At 41.1% G+C, this 21,484-nt stretch overlaps 1 long non-coding RNA gene across 2 annotated transcripts; it reads right to left on the reverse strand.

Moving 5' to 3' along the window:
- Positions 1-14,454, reverse strand: LOC136673965 (uncharacterized). Of its 2 annotated transcripts, none has more exons than XR_010795984.1 (6): positions 14,290-14,454; positions 12,867-12,946; positions 12,641-12,741; positions 7,156-7,232; positions 4,251-4,466; positions 1-1,044 (listed from the first exon to the last, which is right to left on the reverse strand). It is a non-coding gene; the product is annotated as an uncharacterized lncRNA (long non-coding RNA). The 2 variants fall into 2 exon arrangements; XR_010795983.1 differs by lacking the exon at positions 1-1,044 and adding an exon at positions 2,718-3,612.
- Positions 14,455-21,484: the final 7,030 nt, after the last annotated feature.

Below are 21,484 nucleotides of genomic sequence, written 5' to 3' on the forward strand. Positions count from 1 at the left end.
CATAACCTTGTAATCTCACGGCGTCACCGCAGGGGAGACCGATTCGAGCTTAAAGGTGAGCTAGGCACTTCTGGCTTGTGACTAAATTGTTGCTACTTAAGGTTTAATTAATGGTAAATTATAAAGGGACTTAATTAGACATCAGCTCCTGGAAAAGTGTAAAATTTGCTAGCTTACTCTTTTGCCGTTTCACCGAGCCGTCGCGTCCTGCTGTTTAACCTCCGTGTTCTGGGGTTGTTTCTCGTCGTTTCCACGTAGTGAGGGACAGGCCCGCTTGTGAAGGAGATTCCCTTCCGATTGAGTTAGAAGCTCTCTGCTTCAGGCGGAGCGGCGTCGATCGAGATTTCCCCTCTTTGGAGAGTCACAGACGTGGCTGGTTTCTCACCGGGGTGGAGTGGCTTTTTCAGAGTGTTAGCTCGTCTCGTTGTTCGGTTTCCCAGGAGTAATGCCTTCAGAAGTCAGCTTTATAACATTAATATATCTGCTATCAACTAATCAAAAAGGTTGATATCTTATTCTGGCCACGAATAAGTTTCGCCTACTTTGATCACTCGTGAGATCACACTTCGATGGGCAATAAAACAAAACACACTTAAAAGAAAAGAAGATATTCAAATCACTCGACGCATTATTAAAATTCTTTCACACTAGCTAACTCAAGACGTCTCTTGTGAGCTTTGGTGAAGTCTTTTAAGGTTCTTCTTTGTTTCGTTGGCGTGAAGGAGAAAGCGTCTCGCTTTGGAGAGGTTTTGGAGTCTGGAGCAATGTTCTCTGTTGATCTCTTTGTTGTTTCGACCTCAGTCTTCCTCTTGAACTTCTCGAACTGTTTGAACTCCTTCTCCTTCTTCTGTGTGCTGAGCTTGAATTTTCTGTGTCGAGTTCTTTTTTTTCACTGCTGTGTCGAGCTGTCGAGCTGTTTTTCAAAGCCAGCGCGGTCACGCCCTCATGGGAGGCGTCCTTTTCTGATTGGGCGCGAGTTCAGGCTCACGTGACTCTCGCGAGAGAGAGAGAGATAGAGGAGGGGGAGTTTGAATCAGCGGTTCACTGAAACGGAATATGAATTTCGCGTATTGAAATTCCTTATACATTTTAGTAACATATAACAATGAGTATACTGGATTATTAATATCAAACATTTACATAAGATTTCATCTTGGGTACGTTGTGTTTACGTCTCATTTACAATAATACGTTCTTTTCATGGTTAACAATCAGCAATATACATCATTTCATTAGAAGGTGGGCATTCATCTGAGGGCACAGAAAGTGACATTAATACATTTGTTTATACACATTTAATCAGAATTTGACTTCATTCCAGTCATTTGTTTTAGGCAACCCAGAGCGAGGCGTAGTTCCGCCAGTGTCCATTTGGGGTCGCTGTTGGTCCATGCCGTGTTGGTTGTCGAATAGGTGAGTCACGGAGGTTCAACAGAGGTCACTTTCGTTCAACCATTTGCTGATTCTGTAAGCGATAATGAGCGGACACTCAGGCGCCCTTGTCATAAAAGGGGGCCGTAAAAACTTTTTGTTCTGTGTTCCTGTTTCTCACAAGAGAGAAGGGGTGTTGGGGGCCATGTGTCACTTGAAAGTGTCTTTGATGTTTAGATTAGGTGTGTGTGTGTGTGTGGGGGGGGGCTGCAGGGCTTTTGCACCCCTGCGGTTCGTGCCTTGGTCGCAGACGAAAGGTCCCCTTCAGACTGGAAAAGTTTTAATTCAAAACTTTTCATTTCTTCATTTTTCATTTTAATTTTTCATCCGTTATTCATATTCGGTCCGTACTCCACTACATGGCTGCAAGACACTGTAGGTCTGGCCACACGGAGGACTATAAAATGATTGGACAGAGGGTGGGATCACAGGCAGGACCTCGGAGGGTGAGATCATAAGAGATCCTCACCGGACTGGGCAGTTCTCCAGGAGAATATACTGCTTTAGCATTGCTGTGAGAGGCAGCAGTGTTTTAGCTTTGACTGTTTCCTTAGTCTATGATCACACACTCTGGACATTTTATGACTAAGTACAGTAAATATCCTACAGATTGCTCCTTTAAATTACATAATCCATTAATGTTAAGCTGTCTCACTAGATGCACTCTTCTGTCCCTGTGACTGATTGGAGTGCAGAAGGGTGCACCTGTACCTGTGCCCCTCAAAACTCTGTGTGCCCCTGTACAACAGGAAGACTAGAAATGCACCTGGTGCAGCCGAACGTGTATGATAAGAGCCCTCTTCTAGCTATAAAGTGTGCACCATAAATCTTCATTAGAGGTTGGAGTGAAACACAAAGTGTAGCTGGTCTTGTTGTTTTGAGCCCTTGCAGAATATTTTCACACCTCAGACATGTACCACTTCCAAACACAAAGTGTAGCTGCTGTTGTGAAGATGTTTTGACGCCTCGGTCAGAGCTGAACAAGGACAGAGTTTAAATATAACACAGTTCTCAGATCAGTTCGGCAGATAGTTTTTTTTCTGTTGGTCGGAAAACTTGATGATGGTGAAAATGTTTTCACACATATATCAGTTACCCCACCCCACCCCCCCTCTATCCTCCAGTATGTTGAGAGAGGGGGTTAAGGGTATTAATAGAGAGAGTTTTCCCCCATAGCTACAGTTACAGTCTTCTCCACAGCCCATTGTGGGGAGTGGTCTTACACCCCTCTAGCCCACTCTTGGCATTGAACACAGTGACCCAAGGCTCGTGTGCAGCAACTTCAGAGCATCCCCTGTTAGAAATTCGGCATTGAAGAGTCAGGAGACTGGAGTTCGGCGTTGACTGGAGTTTATTTACACATACACAGGACCATGTATGAGTACAGCAGGATGATCTCAGTCTGCCCAAATACATTTTAGGAGGTTCATATATACTTTGTGATTTGGGGGGAGGAGCAGGAGGAAGACGAGGAGTGAGAGGAGGGGTACATAGAATGAGGGGGATGAAGAATATAATAATCGGGAGAGGAATGAGAGGTGGGGTAAGTGTGAAGGAAGGGGGAGATGGCTAGACGGGTAGGTGTGAGGGGTGATGGTCAATTAGGAGTGAGGGGAAGTGTAGGTGTGGTAAGGGTGATGGTCGGAGGAAGAGGCAGATGGACTAGACGAGTAGGTGTGAGGGGTGATAGTCAATTAGGAGTGAGGGGAGGTGTAGGTGTGGTAAGGGTGATGGTTGGAGGAAGAGGCAGATGGGCTAGACGAGTAGGTGTGAGGGGTGATAATCAAAGAAAGACATAGTTTATATCACCCCTTTCATTTTGTAGTTTTCTATGAAGTAAATACACACTGGGTGTGAACCCACTTTAAAGCCTGTGTCAGCAGTGAGTGAACTTCAAAGTATCTGAGTCCACTAAAATAAGGGGAGTCAGCTAACGACTACACATTGTCCATCTGTCTCTCACTTATCTCTCTCACTGGTCTCTGAGCCGTTACTGAGCCTTACACTCTTCTGAGACACAGCATTAAACAGAATACTCCAAAAAGATCAATAATCTACACAACCCACAGCAGGTAAGACCAATCAGAATGCAGAAACACACTGGTCACAAGGTGAAACATTTGTTGTGTAGGTTGTAGCTTTTTCTTTTCTTAATTGAAGCTTTTTTCAAGAAGCTTTTATCTATCATTGTATAAAAAAAAGAAGAGAAAAGAAACAAAACAGTAAAATCTCCAGCATGATGCATGCTGATATTCAGAGGTATATAGTAGTTATATTTACAGATGAATAACCATTAACTTAAATATAAAAATGGCACTAAATGGGCCTAAATTTCCTGCTAAAGCAGAATTTAACTTTAACTATTTTTAACCTTGACATACTTATGAGGTTATATCTTGCTTATGAAAGATATTAAATTATTAATATCTTTCTCTTCATTCATTATTAATATAAATATATTTTAATTGTACATTTAATAAAAATTTATTAATTATAATATAAATATTATTTATTTTTCAACATCTGGGTGGGTTTCCATTAAGAAAAGCTGATTTATCAATCTTTTTTTCATAAGACCAACTATGTAACATATTTACATACCTGTGAATAATAACTGACTAATAAATTGCTAATAAATGTAATAATGATCAAGTCTAATGCAGTTATCGTGCTGGTAAAATATCTCATGTGTATTTATCTCTTCAGTGGAGAGGTCAGCACTGAAACTCTGCCCTCACAAACACATCATACTATAGACTTTTGGTCTTGTGCTGTATATACACAGTGTATATATGGTGCTTGTTTTATATACACTGTACCTGGATTTATTTCTCTCTCTCCATAGACTTCACTATGAAGATGACCTGGTCCACTCTGGTGCTGCTGCTGGTTCTGACCGCAGTAGTGTCCACTCAGGGTCAATCAGAACTAGCCTTCAGAAGAAAACATGTTCGGCCCAACATGACTCCACAGAGGTGTGACAGGGAGATGGCCCCAATAAACCAAACCCTTTCACGAAGAGCCAACCGGAGAATCTGTTAAGAGATTAATACTTTCATACAGGACACTATTACAAATATCAGGCCAGTGTGCACTGATGGAGTCAATTTGAGAGGTAACTATTTTAGAAGCAATCAGAACTTTAACAAGGTGGATTGTTTCTTAGCCAGAAATCATGCCCCCATATTTAAATACAGGGGAGTACCTCACAAAGGACCCATCTATGTGGCGTGTGACCAGAACCACCGCCCAGTGCATTACGGGCGTCCACCCATGGACAGTTAATCTGACCCTGACCCTGTTAACGCTTAATGCAACCCAATGTTCTCCCCTGTTTTGTTGTCTCTAATTCCACACATTAGCTACAACTCCCCAGGTCAAAATGCACTGAATCTGGGAGGTGGAGGAGAACATGTTTCTTTCAAGACATGTGAACCCAGCTACAGTTTCTTTTTATACTTCTGTAAACACAACGCCAAGGGAGCTCAACAAGCGTGGAGGAGAATTATAATGTTTTCCTGCTGTAGTCTTCTATACCACACCTCCTTCTTCAAGCTTGCTGGATTAACTCTCTGCTGAATGAATAGGTGTAACCCGTATTCTGTACACTCTATTTCCTAAACTCATTCTATCACAAATGTTTGGGAATAAGAATTTTAATTTGATATTTTTTATTCTGGTTATATTACCAATCCCTTCTTAATGAACAGTGAAAATGTAATAATGTAGAGTAAGTGACATTTAGTAAACCTCATTTAGTGAGCACTCTGTACTTCATTGTGTACTTTATGCTGAAACATTAAAATATTAATCATCAACGTGATTAATACAAAATGTTGTGTCTTGTCTTTTGTTGGTTGTAACACTGATCGTCAAAGCATACTGAAGGTGTTTTTATTACATACTGCATGTAGCTCAGTGAAATATGGTCCAACTTCAACTGCTGTTTAATGTGCGATCTAGTCATGGATTTACATTTGACCTTCAATGAGCAAATATCCACACAAACAATGTGAAAATGTTATTTATTTTGATGAACACTCTACGTTCACAATAAAGAATTTTTAAAGTTTCATAGGCTGGGCTAATGCACAAAAAGCCCACATGACTTTTAATATGGAATAATTTCAATGGATTAATATGGGAGTAAAACAATGTTATCAACATAGCACAAAAAAAGTAAGTAAATTTGTGATTGGTAGATTATTTCTTCATTGTAACAATGCTTCTTGGCAATAAATCTTATACCACTGAAAAGCCTATTAATTTCCTTTTTAAATGGTGCCACATTTGTAAGGAACGTGCATTTGTGGGATGAGCAGTAGAGATGAGTATGTGGGTTGCACCCAAGAAAATTTTGCCAAATCCTCTCTGCCAATGCCAAATAGTTTATTCAGCCATTGACTCATTTGATGTTTGGTGACTGGCTGATTGAGGTTTGAAGAAACAAGACATACTGGCAATTTAAAAATGTATACATTTAACAAACAGGAGCGTCAGTAGCATGTGGAAGAACAATACACAGCCACAACAGCCTGGCACCTCCTCCTCATGATGGTCACCAGCCTAGTCACACACTGCTGTGGGATGACATCCCCTTTCTTCAACCAACATTTAAATCAGCTGACGTGGCCGTGTTGGTCACTGTGGCACGAACAGCACGCCCAAGCTGATCCCACAAGTGTTCAAAGGGGTTGAGGTCAGGGCGCTGGCAGGCCATTCCAGCCTCTCCACTCCAAAATTCTGGAGGTAGTGCTCTGTGGGGGCAAGCATTACCAATCTCGGAGGATATAGTTCGGTCCCAGACTGTGGAGATATGGGATTGCCACTGGTTGCAGAATTTCATCTCGATATCTCTCTGCAGTGAGATTGCCTCCAATGATGACAAGCCTCATTTTTCCAGTCACACACATTTTCACCACCACACACACACACACACACACACACACACAAAAAAAGCTGTTTGGTAATGCCAGAGAGGATTTGTCTCATCCCACATATGCATGTTCCTTACAAATATGGCACCATTTAAAAGGGAAATTAGCAGGATTTCCAAATATATAATATCTATTTCCAAGAAGCATTACAACAAATAAAATATCTACCAAATACAATTTCCTTATTTTGTGCTACGTTCATTTATTTGGAAGTAGATCATTACTAATAAACTATATAAAAAAAATTGTTTATATTTACCATGGATGTCGTTAGACCTGTTTTAGGGTCCCCCCAATTATTTCAACAACATGTCTGTCTCCTGATAGCTGTTCGCTATCTGTCTGTATTGCTTTCCTAACAGAATACGCACACGTAGTGTTGACAACCGTCCCATAAAAACGGAATCTTCCCATATTTACACACACTAATGGCACATTTCCACTTATCCAGTTCAGGGTCGCGGTGGGTCCAGAGCCTACCTGGAGTCATTGGGCGTAAAGCGAGAATACACCCTGGAGGGGGCGCCAGTTCTTCAGAATTTATTTAAATCCAGCACAAATCACCGCTTGTTAAATCTCTTAAATTACAGCAGCTATCACATTTCACAACGGCAGGTCGTAACTTTAACTCGAGGTGTTTTTAAGAGGTTTGTATGCTCCTTGGGCCGATGGCCGAAAGCTGAATATGCAACAAGTAAAACTGATCTGTGAGACCTGAGGCACGGAGCCGTTTTCAGTCCAAAAACAAAGCAACGCGCGAACACACGATGAGTAAAAATCAACTTACCGCCGCCGTTGTTGTGGTTTTCAAAGCCAGCGATTCCGAGTTTTGCGACGTCACCCGCTCCATTTCGCAGGGGAGACCTGCCAGTGGAAAAGTGACAAGCTTTAAGTGAGTCAAATCGTGTAGAGCCCGGCCATTGCGATGTAAAAGCACCAAAAAATGTCCGTTCCGATTTGAACCGATACGGGACTCTTGTTGTTCCATATTTTTGAAGTCACACTGTTATGGCGATAGACAGAAACACGCATCTCTCTCTCTCTCTCTCTCTCAGCTGTAGCGAAGGGCAGATTCTCCACTGCTCCTAAACAGAGTATGCTCTAGTCATTGGTCGTGACCTTTATTTATCCAATCAGCAGCCAGAGTTTTCTGTCCATCATTCAGTGCTACAGCCAATGGGGTCACAGTCCCTCCTACAAGGGGTTGATTAGCAGAGGCGCTGAGAGCAGTGAGTCAGTGTGTCAGCTACATCTCTGCTTTTAGATAGAAATAATGTTAGCACTGTGTCCTGGAGAAACTACATTTTATTCCCCATCCACACATCACAGATACATATTTGAATCAAAGTATTTATTTATACATTAAAGTAACATTAGATATATTCATACAAATTAACATTAAATATGAGTCAAATATGAGTCCAAAATAAGCAATGACATTTTGGCTGGATATCTGATAATGTAATGAGGATGAGACTTTAAGACTCTTAGACAAATACGTTTCTTTCACTTCAGATCTTATTGATGAACAATTGAAAATAAAAGGGTTAAGATGAAAGATGTTATTAATGAACAGTTTAAAATAAAAGGGTTAAGTGCATTCTGGTTCCCTGGCCTCTGCGTACCTTATTTTGATTTCAGAAAGTTGACAAACCTACACACACAAGAAGGTGTAGTGAGTTTACTGACAGTGAGTGTCAACACAAAAAATAAAGAAATGGCATTAATTGAATGCCTGTTACAATTTTAATTAACCAAATTGAAAAGCCACTGATGCACTAGGTGAAATAGTATTATGCAGCAGAGGAAACCTGATTATTGCTTAATGTAAAGTAAGCCTGCTGAAAAAGGCAGTTAAAGTGTTCATGCATTAAACACTGCAGTATTTAGGGCAGTTTATGTTCTTTCCTGACGTTATGAGTGTATATTTTAGAGATACCTGTATATAATCAGTTCATAGTTGTTCACAGCTGAGTTTTGTTTTTCTACCTGTGGATGGACATTTTACATTTTCACATGGATACAGCTCCTTGCAGGCAATTATCAGGCAATTACCCCAGACCCCCTGGTTAAAGCTTAGCCCCCTGATCATGAATCTCTAGTGACAGCCCTAGCTCCAAGTCTTCCAGGTTTTTGTGTTGACTGTGGTGTTATCTGCATGTTCAAGGTCATCAATATCCACAAATCTTGAACCCTTGTCACCTTCCGCCATTCATTCATTCATTGTCTGAAACCGCTTATGGTAGGAAACCGGAGCACCTGGAGGAAACTCACAGACACTGGGAGAACACACCAAACTCCTCACACAGTCACCCAGAGTGAGCCATGAACCCACAACCTCAAAGTCCCTGGAGCTGTGTGACTGCGACACTACCTGCAGCACCACCGTGCCGCCCTCCTCCATTCTATTTCTCTAATTAAAAGTTCACTAGCCGGGTAACATTGATTAATTGATTGTATGCTCTGGCTATTATCACTGAAAGATCCTGAGTTTAAGGCCTAGTGATGTCTCAGCTGTCTGAGGCCTGGAGTCCGAGAAGACATCATAACTCAGCATGGTGCTAGCGAAGTGGTCATCTGTTAGTTAGCTGAGTTCGGCCATTAGCGTTCTCCTCTAATCGTGTTAAGCTTCACACTGGCAGCACTGTGAAAAGATAAACATTTAACATTTTAATTTAGAAAATCACAGGCTCTGGCTCTGGTGAGTGAGGGAGTTTTAAGTCAATTCCATGATCAAAAATAAACTGGACATTGAAGAAGCTGCACATGAGTCTGAGGTTAAAGTCAAAGTCGTTTTAATTGTTATTCCTTTGCACTGCTTATGCTTATGGAGTGCAGAACCAAGCATAGCTCCTCCAGAACAGGGCCATAGTTGTGGTCAGTGCTGAGTGGCAGCGATATAGATGTACAGACTTCTTTGTGCTGCAGCTTAAACACAATTTTTTGCTGATCTCGTGAAAAAGTTTTTACACTTCTGTCAAAGCTAAACTCAACCAGAGCTTACATTTAACACTGTGGTCAGAATCATCCAACAGCAAAATTTTACTTGAAAAAACTGTGAAAATTAGTTCTGTATTCATATATTTTGTTTTCGCACTGGCTCTCTCCCTCCTCTTTCGTGATTTTTCACACATTTAAGAACACCTCTTTCAGGGTTTATAAAAGCCAGTGAGAAAATGCTGAGACCTGAAGCGCTGACCAGGGCTCTTCTGGGAGACATCAAATTCAGAGCACTTTCAAGCAGGTGAGCAAAAAGGCCTTCAGACATAGTGGGTTCTTCACTTCTTAAACACAAACTGTTGACAGCTGGCCAAATAATGTTTTTTTTTTTTTTGTATAATCAATAACTACATATTCAAGATATGAGTGTGTTACATATGTAAAATAATATTGAGAAATGTGATCTTCCTTTTTATTTCTGTTGCTAGTGGGCGATGTTTCCACTGGCTGTGCCTCTGCTCTGTGTGACCTTTCTAGCAGAAGCACTGCCAATCAAAAACATTTGCTAAAAGAAAATATGCCTGTTGGGGTGAAACGGTGGCACAGCAGGTAGTGTCTCTGTCACACAGCTCCAGGATCCTGGGGTTGTGTGTTTGAGCCACACTCAAATGGGTGACTGTCTGAAGTCTGGCTGGATAAAACAGCCTAAAGGGCCATAGCTTGCCCACCACTGCTCTAGACCCACCATGACCATGAACTGGATAAATAACTGGATATGATTAAAAACTATTTGAAAAAAATATACAAAGTGCCCATCATACATCCACAAATTGTTCAGCTGCTTTATTAATTATAAATATATAAATTGTATATAATTAAGAGCAACTGAACACTTGTCTCTTTTCTGGCTGTATGATGGCCAGTTTGCTCATGTTTCGGCTGTGGGCACTGTATTGAGTTTGACTGCTCCCTTGTGGTCAAAGCTGGTACAGCGTGCTAATTCTTAGCACATAGCTCCTCCAAAAAATATTTCACCATGTTCTGGTGTTGATGGGATGGAATGAGAAAAAAATCTACACTTTAAATTGACACACAGTATGTTTCACAATGTATTCTTGGGGAATTTTACATTAACAAAAATATATTGATATATTCTATCTTTTCTATTCTACATATGAGTAACATTATAATGTCTTTCTCTGTCACAATCTCTGTATCTCATTTTGACTCTCTGCTTCTCATCTGTCTCTTTGTCTATCTATCCGTTTCATACACATATCTCAGGGGAATAGGTCAGGAATCCTTATAGAAGTCAAAGGAGAGTCTCTAAGCTGTTGAGTTTGAAAGGTTGAACAAGACTCCTCGAGGAGGCTGTTCTAATCAGGAAATCTGACCATAATCAACACAAGACTCACACTTACTCAAACTTCTATCCGGGTAAGTTTCATTCATCAATTTGTTTAAGTATCTACATCAATCCCAGCAACTACTTAGAATAACATATCACCCTTATTCTTAAAAACTGGACTCTTCTCCACTCCTCTGGCATTCTATCGCCTTCCAAAATTCTATTAAACACCAGAGTTAAAAACTCCACTGCCATCTCACCTAAACATTTCCATGCTTCCACTGGTATGTCATCAGGTCCCACAGCCTTCCCACTCTTCACAGCTGCCTTAACCTTGTCTTTTGTAATCTCAACTTCAGCCTACCTTCTCTCTCTTTCATTTTCTGGATTCATCAGCTCCTCATAGTATACTCCTTCCACCTTTCTAATACCGCCTCCTCATTAGTCTGTACAATGCCTTCTGCATTCTTTATCACTGTAACTTGCTGTACATACTTGCTAGCACGGTTCCTCTGTTTAGCCAGTCGATACACATCCTTTACTCCATCCTCAGTATCCAGCTTCTCATACAACATGTCCTATGCATTTTCCTTAGCCTTGGCTACTTCTTTCTTTGCCTGATGCCAAATTGCTTTGTATTCTACTTTCTTCATCTCTCTTAAGATCCCAGTTCAGTTTTGCCAACCTCTTCCTCCTTAAGCTTTTCTGAACTTCCTCATTCCACCCATTCCACCACCAAGTCTCCTTCCCTTCTTTCCTCTGTCCTTTAACTTCCACCACCTGATTTGTGGTTTAGCCCTCACCCACTTCCTTTTCTTCACCTCCAAATACATCCTACATACCACCATCCGATGCTGCTTTGCTACACTCTTCCCTGCCGCCACCTTACAGTCAGTGAAGGTTGTTTCTCCTACATAAAACATGGTCCACCTCTGTAGACCTTCCGCCACTCTTAAATGTCACCCTGTGATCCTCCTTCTTCTGAAGATAAATGTTCACTACTGCCATTTCCATTCTTTTAGCAAAATCTAAAACCATCTGTTCTTCCATATTTTGGACTTGACACCGTATCTAACCATCACCTCCTCATCACCTCTGTTTCCTTCCCCAACATGACTGTTAAAATCTACTCCTGTCAACACTCTCCTCTTGGGGTATCCTCTCCACTACTTCATCCAACTCACTCCAGAAATCTTCCTTTTTCTGCAACTCACAACCCATTTGGGAAGCATAAGCACTAATTATACTCAACAGCACTCCATCAATTTCCAGCTTCACACACATCACTCTGTCTGACACACTCTTCACCTCCAATACCCTCTTACTGAACTCTCCCTTTACTATGACCCCTACCCCATTTCTTCTCCCATCTAGAGTATAGTAGAAATAAAAATTACATAACTTTTCCCAAATTTCCCAGTCACTGCTCATCCCAATGTAAAGTTATCCTCACAGGAATAGAAGGGCTGTAGGTGAAGCAGATTTCTTCATTTAAAAATATTCTATATCACAACATATAAAATTACACATCAACGTTAAATACCTCAAATTATTAGAGAAGAGTAGTCACTGCCACAGAAAAGAAGCTACTGATGACATTTTCAGTGGTAACACATTTCAGAGATGACTATGAATGTTAGAGGTCTTTGCTTTGAATGACTTCAGCACATCTGCACCCACTGTGAGGTTTCTCACACAGTTATGGTTTGATTTTATTCTACTCTTCTTCTAGTGTCCTTCATATTTTGGTATCTTTAGTGGGTTTTCAGCCATAACTTAGTCTTTTCCATAACGTAGTCTTCCAGATGTTCTCAATGCATCCAGGACTCTGGGCTGGCAATTTCATTATTTTTTCATGTTAAGAGCTTGTCTGAATTGTAGTGTGGCTAGGTTTTGTCTTGTATAAGAATTGCTGGCAGATTTGGAGATACTTGCAGGGGAAACATGCTTCTTGTCAAATGTGGTTCTGAAGACCATGATTCACCTTAACATGTATCTCCCTCTCTCTTCCTCTCTCTGTCTCTCTCAGGATGAGGGTCGTTGTTCTCCTGTTCTTCCTTCCGTGGTTCCCAGCTCTCCTAAACGCTGTGAAAAGAAGTGGGACAAAGAAGAAGCCTACAACATCTTTTCTGCGAAGCACATTCTCCCAAATAAGTTTAAATTCACATATAAAAGCTGGAAAGAACATCTACTAAAAAAATATGTATTACCTGGGTAATGCAAGTCTCTGTGGAAGAGAACCAGGTCAGACTTTCTTTCGAAATGCTGATGAACTCAAAGTTCAGGACCTCTGTAATGGTACAAGGTTTGAAGAAGGCAATGGGAACCTGTGCCACAGCGAGCACAAATTCACTGTTTACATGGTCGAAAGCAAGAGTCAGAAAGATGATTGCAAAAAAATTAATATTGAGAAGGCTAAAATGTATGTAGTTGTGGGTTGTGGAAATGCTAAAAACAAGTGATCAGCCACCAAACACAAAGGCCACATGCTGGAAACCATAACTCAACTCATTCACTGCGTTCTCTTCTGCTTCTGTCAGTTCAGTTTTTGGCTCTCTTTTTTGTCTCTTATTTTTTTGTGGGAGTTGGTGGTGGATGGAGGGTTATAAATTTTGCAGAATAACATTCTTTAGTCATTGTCTGTCTTTACACCACAAGAGCCTCTTCCATGCTTATGTTGAATGAATGAGTGAAGATTTGTGTCATTTCTTCAGTTGGCTAAGATCATTAAAACACAAGCTTGATGTAAGTGTGGCGAGGTGGTAGTGGTCAGGAGGAATATACAATAAAGTGATGTAGCACGACTACGCCACCTAAGGGACTTTCACCCCTAGGAAATAAAAAGGGGGCGTTAAGGCCCAGAGGAAAGAAAAGAAATGAGAAAGACACTCAGGTTCGTTCACACCAAGAGGCCAGAGACGCATTTCCAACACTTCCAAATTTATTAACAATAGGTTTTAAAACAGTTTCATGTAACCAACAAGACTGGGAGAACTATCAGCAGTAAAATAATTACTAGACAAGACCAAGTAGTAGAACAGGGCTGGGCTTACCACGGCAGAGACTGAGCTCAGAGGGAGTCCCCTATACCACCACCGTATGTAATCATACCACACAGGTTACACACCCAGTGCTCTACACTGCAGGACGAGTGACCGGGACTCCACAAACCAACCCTATAACCTCCTGCCGTGACCCACAGCTCCTGTCTAACAGGAGAGAGAGAGAGAGAAGACAAATGTAGAAAATAAAAGAAATCAAAACTCACTCCAAAAAAAACACCATTCTTCACATCACACACACACACACACACACACACAGAGAGCGCTTGCGGGTAATGATGATAACTTTAACAAATTCAAATGAAATAATACAGAATAAATCACAGAAACAAAAACTAAAACGAAACCAAGGCAAAACACTGTAGTCTTTGAAACAAAACGAAGGCAAAACAATGTAGTATTTGAAACAAAACAAAAACCCAAGACAAAGCAGCAGCACCGCAGGAACTGGACAAAAGCCAGGACCACCCAGGCTCAGGAACCAAGAGACAGTAGCACAGCGTTCCCCACTGCGGTCAAAATCAGAGAGTACAGCAGCAGTAACGACCCAACCATGCAGCACGGTTGCTACCTCGCTATGATGCAAACACCGGAATCCAACCAGCCGACACCGGCAATCCAAGCACAAGCCAACGGTTTCCGATCGTCACGGAGCAAGCCACAAACTTCAGCAACGTTAAACACTGCCAATACAGGGATCAGACGCCGGAAGAGAAACAGGAAATGCCTTGGCAAGCAACCCACCACTGCCGATACATATAGCGCAAGGAAGGCCCGCCCCCCTCATTAATTTGAAAGTCCCACCCCAAAATCCTCAGACTGGGAAGCATAACCAATGGCAGAACTCCATCCTGCTACATAAGCCTAAGATTACTCAAATAAAGCTTGTTTGTCTCGTGTTTACTTTTTCCAGCTTAAGTTTGGTATCAAACCGTTAGCATCTTTTGTTTTCTTCCTCTGTGCCACCACATGGAACCAGGACTAAATGTGTAGAACTTGTGGGTGTCCTTCCATTAGAGAAGATATTTTTCTATCACATTCTACCACAGTGTTATTCTAGATCTACCTGCTTTAGACGGAGTGTCCTGCCTCTCAATACCAGTCCATTCAGCTTTTATTTCTGCTCTATCTGTGTGTTTTTTGTGGGTGTGTTCTAGAGGCAAGATCTCTCTGCTGCTGTAGTTCACAAGCTCCGCTGGACAGCTGCTACACTCCAAAAAAACTCACTTTAAACTGAAACAGACAAAAGTGGACGTCACTTACACAGGTGTATCATATATCTCTATGATCTTAACTTTTTCTGTGGAAGGATTTTTGTACTGCAGACTAAAAGAGGCACAAGGCAAGGAGACGCCTACACTTATGTTTATTTGTTCTTAAAAACCCACAAATGCCTAAAACAACAAAAAACAGCATATAATTATTATTATTAACGAATAACTGCATGGGAGCTCAAATGACAGAAATAGCCCTGCTATTACATCAGCTATCAGCCTAACACTGACAAAGGTCACGGCTGCACATGAAATATCATGTTAACATAGTTTACATGGTGTGTGTGAAACTGTCTACAGGTGTGAGTGTGTGAGTGACTCCCACGGTCCAAAAACACATGTCAGTAGGTGGATTGGCGACTCAAAAAAAGTGTACATAGGTGTGAGTGAATGTGTGTGTGTGTGTGTGTGTGTGTGTGTGTGTGTGTATGCTGCCCTGTGAAGGACTGGCACCCCCTCCAGGGTTTGTTTCTGCCTTTCGCCCAGTGATTCCAGGTAGGCTCCGCACCCACCGCGCCCCTGAACTGGATAAGTAGTTATACAATGTATGAATGATTATGGTTTTGGGCGGCATGGTGGCGCAGCAGGTAGTCACACAGCTTGCGCTCAGTGATTCTGGGTAGGCTCTGGACCCACCGTGAGCCTGAACTGGATGAGCAGTTGCAGACAATGAATCAATGAATAATTGCTGTTTTGTCAAAAATGTGACTGAAGTTGTAAATGCGTTGAGAGAATGTATTTTTGTGGCATGTGCCCAGTGCATTATGAGTGTCCCAGTGAGTGAAGATAACAGAAGGCTTGTGCTGGAACTAGGAATAAAGGGAACTCTTTATATTATAATTTAAACCTCAAAAGAAATGTACACACCTAGTACCATAACTACAACTGAAGTGATGATAATCCTTTTTCTCCATGAGTGCAGACCTGTGTAACCTGTTATGTTGCTGTTTAAGATTTTGAAGATTTAATGCTGTCTGTTTTCTGTATCTGTGGTGCTTAAAGGGAACCTTCTTCAGGCTGGTGATGGGAACCAGGCGGCTGAAGAGTTTAAAGTCTCTAAAAGCTTAATTTACTCAGAGTTATTAGATGAAATGGTTATGAATAAACAGCCTGATGAAGCATCCTTTTGTGTGTTAAAATAGAAAAGCACTCAATCAATTTAACTCAGTTGTTGAAATATTAAATTACGTAGAATTTTGGAAAAATCAGTGGACTTCCCCTTTATGAACTGAAGCATAAAGCAGAGTCCTAAAATTCAAATCCTGGTGCCCCAAAAATCATTGTATGCACAGGTGCATCTCAATAAATTTGAATATCACCAAAAAGTGAATTTATTTCTGTTATTCAATTCAAACATTTAAACTCATATTATATAGATTGATCTATTTCAAGCGTTTATTTCTTTTAATGTTGATGATTATGGCTTACAGCCAATGAAAACCCAAAATTCAATACCCAATATATCAATGCCTGATCTGGGCTCCTTTTGCATGAATTACTGCATCAATGTGGCGTGGCATAAAGTAGCCAGTGGCACTTCTGAGGGGTTATGGAAGCCCAGGTTTCTTTGATAGCGGCTTTCAGCTCGTCTGCATTGTTGGGTCTGGTGTCTCTCATCTTCCTCTTGACAATACTTGTAAATGGCTGACTTTGGACTTTGGAAATAACACAGTGGACCAGCACCAGCAGATGACATGGCTCCCCAAACCATCACTGATTGTGGAAACTTCACACTAGACTCAAGTAGCTTGGGTGCCTCTCCACTCTTCCTCCAGACTCTGGGACCTTTGGAGCACTGAGCCACAGTCCAGTTCTTTTTCTCCTTGGCCCAGGTAAGACACTTCTGGCGTTGTCTCTGGGCGTTGACTCAGCCTCATTGTTGCTGTATAGTAAACAGATCACCAGGTTAGACAATACAAGCGTCTTCAATTTGGGTTTTTGTGCTTCTAGTGAAAGGTGAAGCTGGGTTTGGTCCAAGACTCATTTGGTTTTCTTTTTGAAGTTCAACTTAAAAATTATTCTCTACATCAGTATTTTTCCTATCAGTCACATTGATGTTTAACTTTCCTTAGAAGCACCTCCAAGTCTTCCAGGTTTTCTACAACGACTGTGGTGTCGTCTGCATATTTTTCATTGTATCTGAATACAGTGACAATAAAGTTTATATACTATATGGAACAGTGGCGGATGCTGGTCTTTCAAGGAGGGGAAGCTCAATTTCGGCCTACATCATTAAATGTGTCGGTTTATTTATACGTAAATTCTACCCTCCGTTCCTTTTCAAGAAAATGATCTGTGACCCTGTCGTACCAACAAGGCGTCTTTTCCAGGGACTTGACTAGTGTCCTCTCAATGGCCAGCAGAGCTAAGCTGCTTAAACGGCCTTGGCCCATGTGAAGTGTGTCCGCCTGTGAGTGGTTTGTGACGGTGGAGGGGCTCAGCAGCACCCGCTGGACAGAAACTGTGATAGAAGTCAGAGTGATAGAAGTCAGTCTCCAAACACAAGCAGCTACAAAAACCCCCACCAGAAATAGAAGCTCGATTTGTCGCTAGTCGTTTTTAACAAAGAAAATGCCGCTAAGAGGTCTCCGGTTCAACTCAGAACAGAATGAAAATGTAATGCTCCCACGGATCTCTACACCAAAGGATCGCTGATTCGCTCATTTCGCTGTCAATCAAAAAGGGATTCAGCCTCAGACAGATCATCCAATCATCATGCAGAAGCTCAGCATCCAGGCCAGCCGAGGCCAGCCCACTGCCCCATAGACGCTGAGCGTCCGATGGGCGGGACAAAGCCCAGCATTTATCCAATGACTCGTCTCACTTCGCTGCCTTTCGCTGCTTCGCTATTGAACTCTGTGGACACTCCACACTATTTAAAGCACTGAAGCTGCGTGAATGATTGAGAGGAAAGCTGCGTCTTTACCAGTGATAAGAAGCTGAATCTGAACAAAAGTTGAGCGTGTTGTATTGCATATTTATTCAATGACATGTACACACAACAGTATATATTTGATCACTTATTTTTTTTACATTTTAGGGGAAGCTGAGCTTCCCTTGCAGTCTTAGAGCAATCACCACTGATATGGAAGGTTACTGATATTCCATGTGCAAATCTTGAATCCATGGGCATCTTCCCCTAGTTGTGTTTCTCTCCGTATAATTTCACTACCCTGGTAAAGTTTATTAATTTATTGTAAGCAAAGACCCTTATTATCGAGAAATCCTGTGTTCAGGCCCTATCAATGCCTCGGCTGGCCAAAGACAGGAGTCCAAGTAGAGATCATAACTGGTCTTTTTCACTCTCTGTGTGAGCAGAAACATCGCTCAGTGTGGTGCTATCCAACTGGTTATCTGTTAGTTAACTGCTGTTATCTGGATGGCTTCAACCTGCTGCTCAACTCTGGCCAGCTATGCATGGAGCAGTCTGCCACAGTGTAAACACACCCATAGATAAGGGCAAAAACACAGATTTTAAAATCACCTTGGAATTGAAATGCTGACATTTTACTCTTGATCATTAATTGAATTAATTAATGAATTGATTTTGCAATTAAAGTAGCCATTATTTTCTTTTGGCAAAACACTTTTGATTTAATGTTGTGTCGTCATCTAGTATCACACTGGGGAACTTTGCCAGGAATTTTAAAGACAAGCTGAAATGAACATAAAAATATGTTTTATTTCCATAACATGACATATATCTGAGTGAAACAGGACTAATGACTTGGGGATATTAATGTGGGCATGACCTGATGGCTCTTTCGGCTCCTAAATGGCTCTTTGTTTTACCACTTATTTCCACTGGTACAGAACAATCTTACCTACATTTTACATGACTATATGGACAAAATATTATTGTTCAATATTAAAAATAACAAATAGTGTTGCAATGGCCAATTGTTTTTATGGCTGTCTTGTAATAACTCACTGCTTGCACTCACACATTCAATTGTATAAATAACTGGATTTTATATAACTGGAAATAACTTAATAAAAAATCACTTGTAAACTCTGAAATATAGTCAATGGAACCCAAAAGGTAGGTATTACAAAATAACTTAATTTAAATAATCATCCATTACTGATTAATAAAATAAACAAATACAGTGGAACCTCTACTTACGAACACCTATACTAACAAACTTTCCAAGATGGAAAGTCTTTCCTGGCGGCTGGAAATGGCCACTGACCCCAATAGGCGAGTCTCCCAGTGCACCCAGACTTGAGTCATTGACCCGTTTTCTCTCGTTTTCTTGACCCTCGAGCTTTTAAGATAAGCAAATTGTAGTTTTAGCAATTTAGCATTAGTACAAATGGCAGAAATTCGTGCTAAGTTAAGCCATATCTACGCGTCGTCTCCCCACATTCACTTGCCTACTCTCCGTTATTCCACCCACCCCCACCTCCCGTCATACAGCCAGTGCCTGTGTTACTCCTCCAGCCAGTCGTTTATTACTGTTACTACTGTATTTCTTTTTTATTTTTAGTAACTCTACATGTATTTTTTTACTAATTTGAGAGTGTTGTAAACATATATCAGTGCAAAAAGTGTGACTTTCGGGGTGGGGGCTGGAAAAAAATAATGCTTTTCCATTATTTTAAATGGGGAAAATTTACTCGAGAAACAAACTTTTCTACTTACAAACCGGGTCACGGAACGGATCAAGTTCGTAAGTAGAGGTTCCACTGTATTCTGCAAAGTGCAAAACAGCAGCAATCAATGGTAGTGATTAAAACCACCACAACTGTCAACAAACATTTAACTGATTTAACATTTTCTTCAACTATTTTTTGGAAGGCAGATTGGCATTCAGGAAAACCAAGTGTCTCAGCTTTGCTTGTTGTTCTCTGATTGGTTGAATGACAAGCCTTAGAAAAAAATGGCTCGGTCTTAGACGGGAACCGGCTCTCATCGTTCACTTACAAGAGCCGGCTCTTTGAACCGGTTCGTTCGCGACCGACACATCACTACAGCATTGAGTCTGGTTGCCTCAACTCAGCCACAGTTCCACCCATGGGCCAAATATCAGGTGTGTTGTGGAACAAATCTGGGCTGAATCTCCTTAGGCCCCACATCCAGACCACACCGCACCGGCCAGTGCTGTATCTAAGCAATTTATGTCATAAGACTTTCATGACACATATATAAACCTATATTACCATCTATAAAGGCTTATTCCAGCACATGTCGAGTCTCATATCTATCTATCTTTACACCTATATAGCGCCTTTCTAGATGCCCAAGGACGCTTCACAATCCACACTGATATTCTCTCAAATGTTACTCAACAGATTCAAGCAGCCTATATATACTCCCTGACACGTGTTGGAACAAGCTTTTACAGATGTTCATGTAGCCTCACACACAATGAGAGACATTAAAGTGCTACTAATGTTTCCAGTGGTGAAGTCAGCTGGGCCTGAAAGCAGAATCCCAGCTATACTCTGCCTACACCGTGTGGTTTCATGGGGGATGAAGGAAACAGCTGAGAGATACAGAGACACAGTGGGTAGTTCTGCTGGTAGGAGCATATCTTATAGTAATGAATGAGCTGGTGACAGAAAACACTGTTTCTACATATGTCTCAGAGGCTGAGAATGTGATTGAGCAACTGTTCAAACCACCTCAGCCACAGAAGAGCACTGAACTGTGTCGAAATCAGTCACAGACTTGACCACAGAAGCACCATTACACACACAGTTCACACCAACTTTTTAACACTCTATTGTCCACCCTCATGTCTCCTGGGACGGTGATACTGCAGTTCACTCAGATACTGCAGCTCTGTCACAATGCAACTCTTTCTGTTATTAAATGGTCTTTCCTTGCTCAATGGTACTTTTTAAAACCATATAAGCTGTTTATAAGTTATCTTCATTAGTTATTTGTTCCCTTTTTCATTTAACAAATTTCTCTTATTCTCTCTCGATTCTGATTAACCCTCTGTGGTCTGAGGGCATTTTCTGGATTGTTGCAGATTTGTTTTTGTATATTTTCTCCTTTAACTGCACCTGATCTCTCTCTGTCTGTTTCATGTTAAACTGATCAGAACAGTCTCAGCTCTCTCTCTGTTAAACAGCACTGTGAACAGATATGATGATATCTGAAGTCTGAATTTAGTAATACTTCATATCTCTTTTGAAAACATACTTCTCTCATGAGTGTCTGTTTCCCACAAAATGTGGACAGACACAGGACTCCACCTATTATATGTTTAGAGGCAGATCTCAGATGTGTATCTTGTGTATCTCAACCCCTTTTCATAACCTCATATGTCTGGATGTGAAGGGTGTAGTACCTTGTGATAAGAAGGAATGGAATGGGCAAACACTACAGATTCGAATTTTTTTTTGTACTATGTTATCAAAAACATAATGATAAAATGATTCATCAACATTGAATTGGTTGCAGGGGTGCGTATTAAGGGATTCATTCATCAATCTTCAGGAATTCTGAATAAACAATAGTGACAGATTAGGCCTGAGCCA

This window comes from Hoplias malabaricus, chromosome 2 (assembly GCF_029633855.1).
Source record: "Hoplias malabaricus isolate fHopMal1 chromosome 2, fHopMal1.hap1, whole genome shotgun sequence".
Lineage (NCBI taxonomy): Eukaryota > Metazoa > Chordata > Actinopteri > Characiformes > Erythrinidae > Hoplias > Hoplias malabaricus.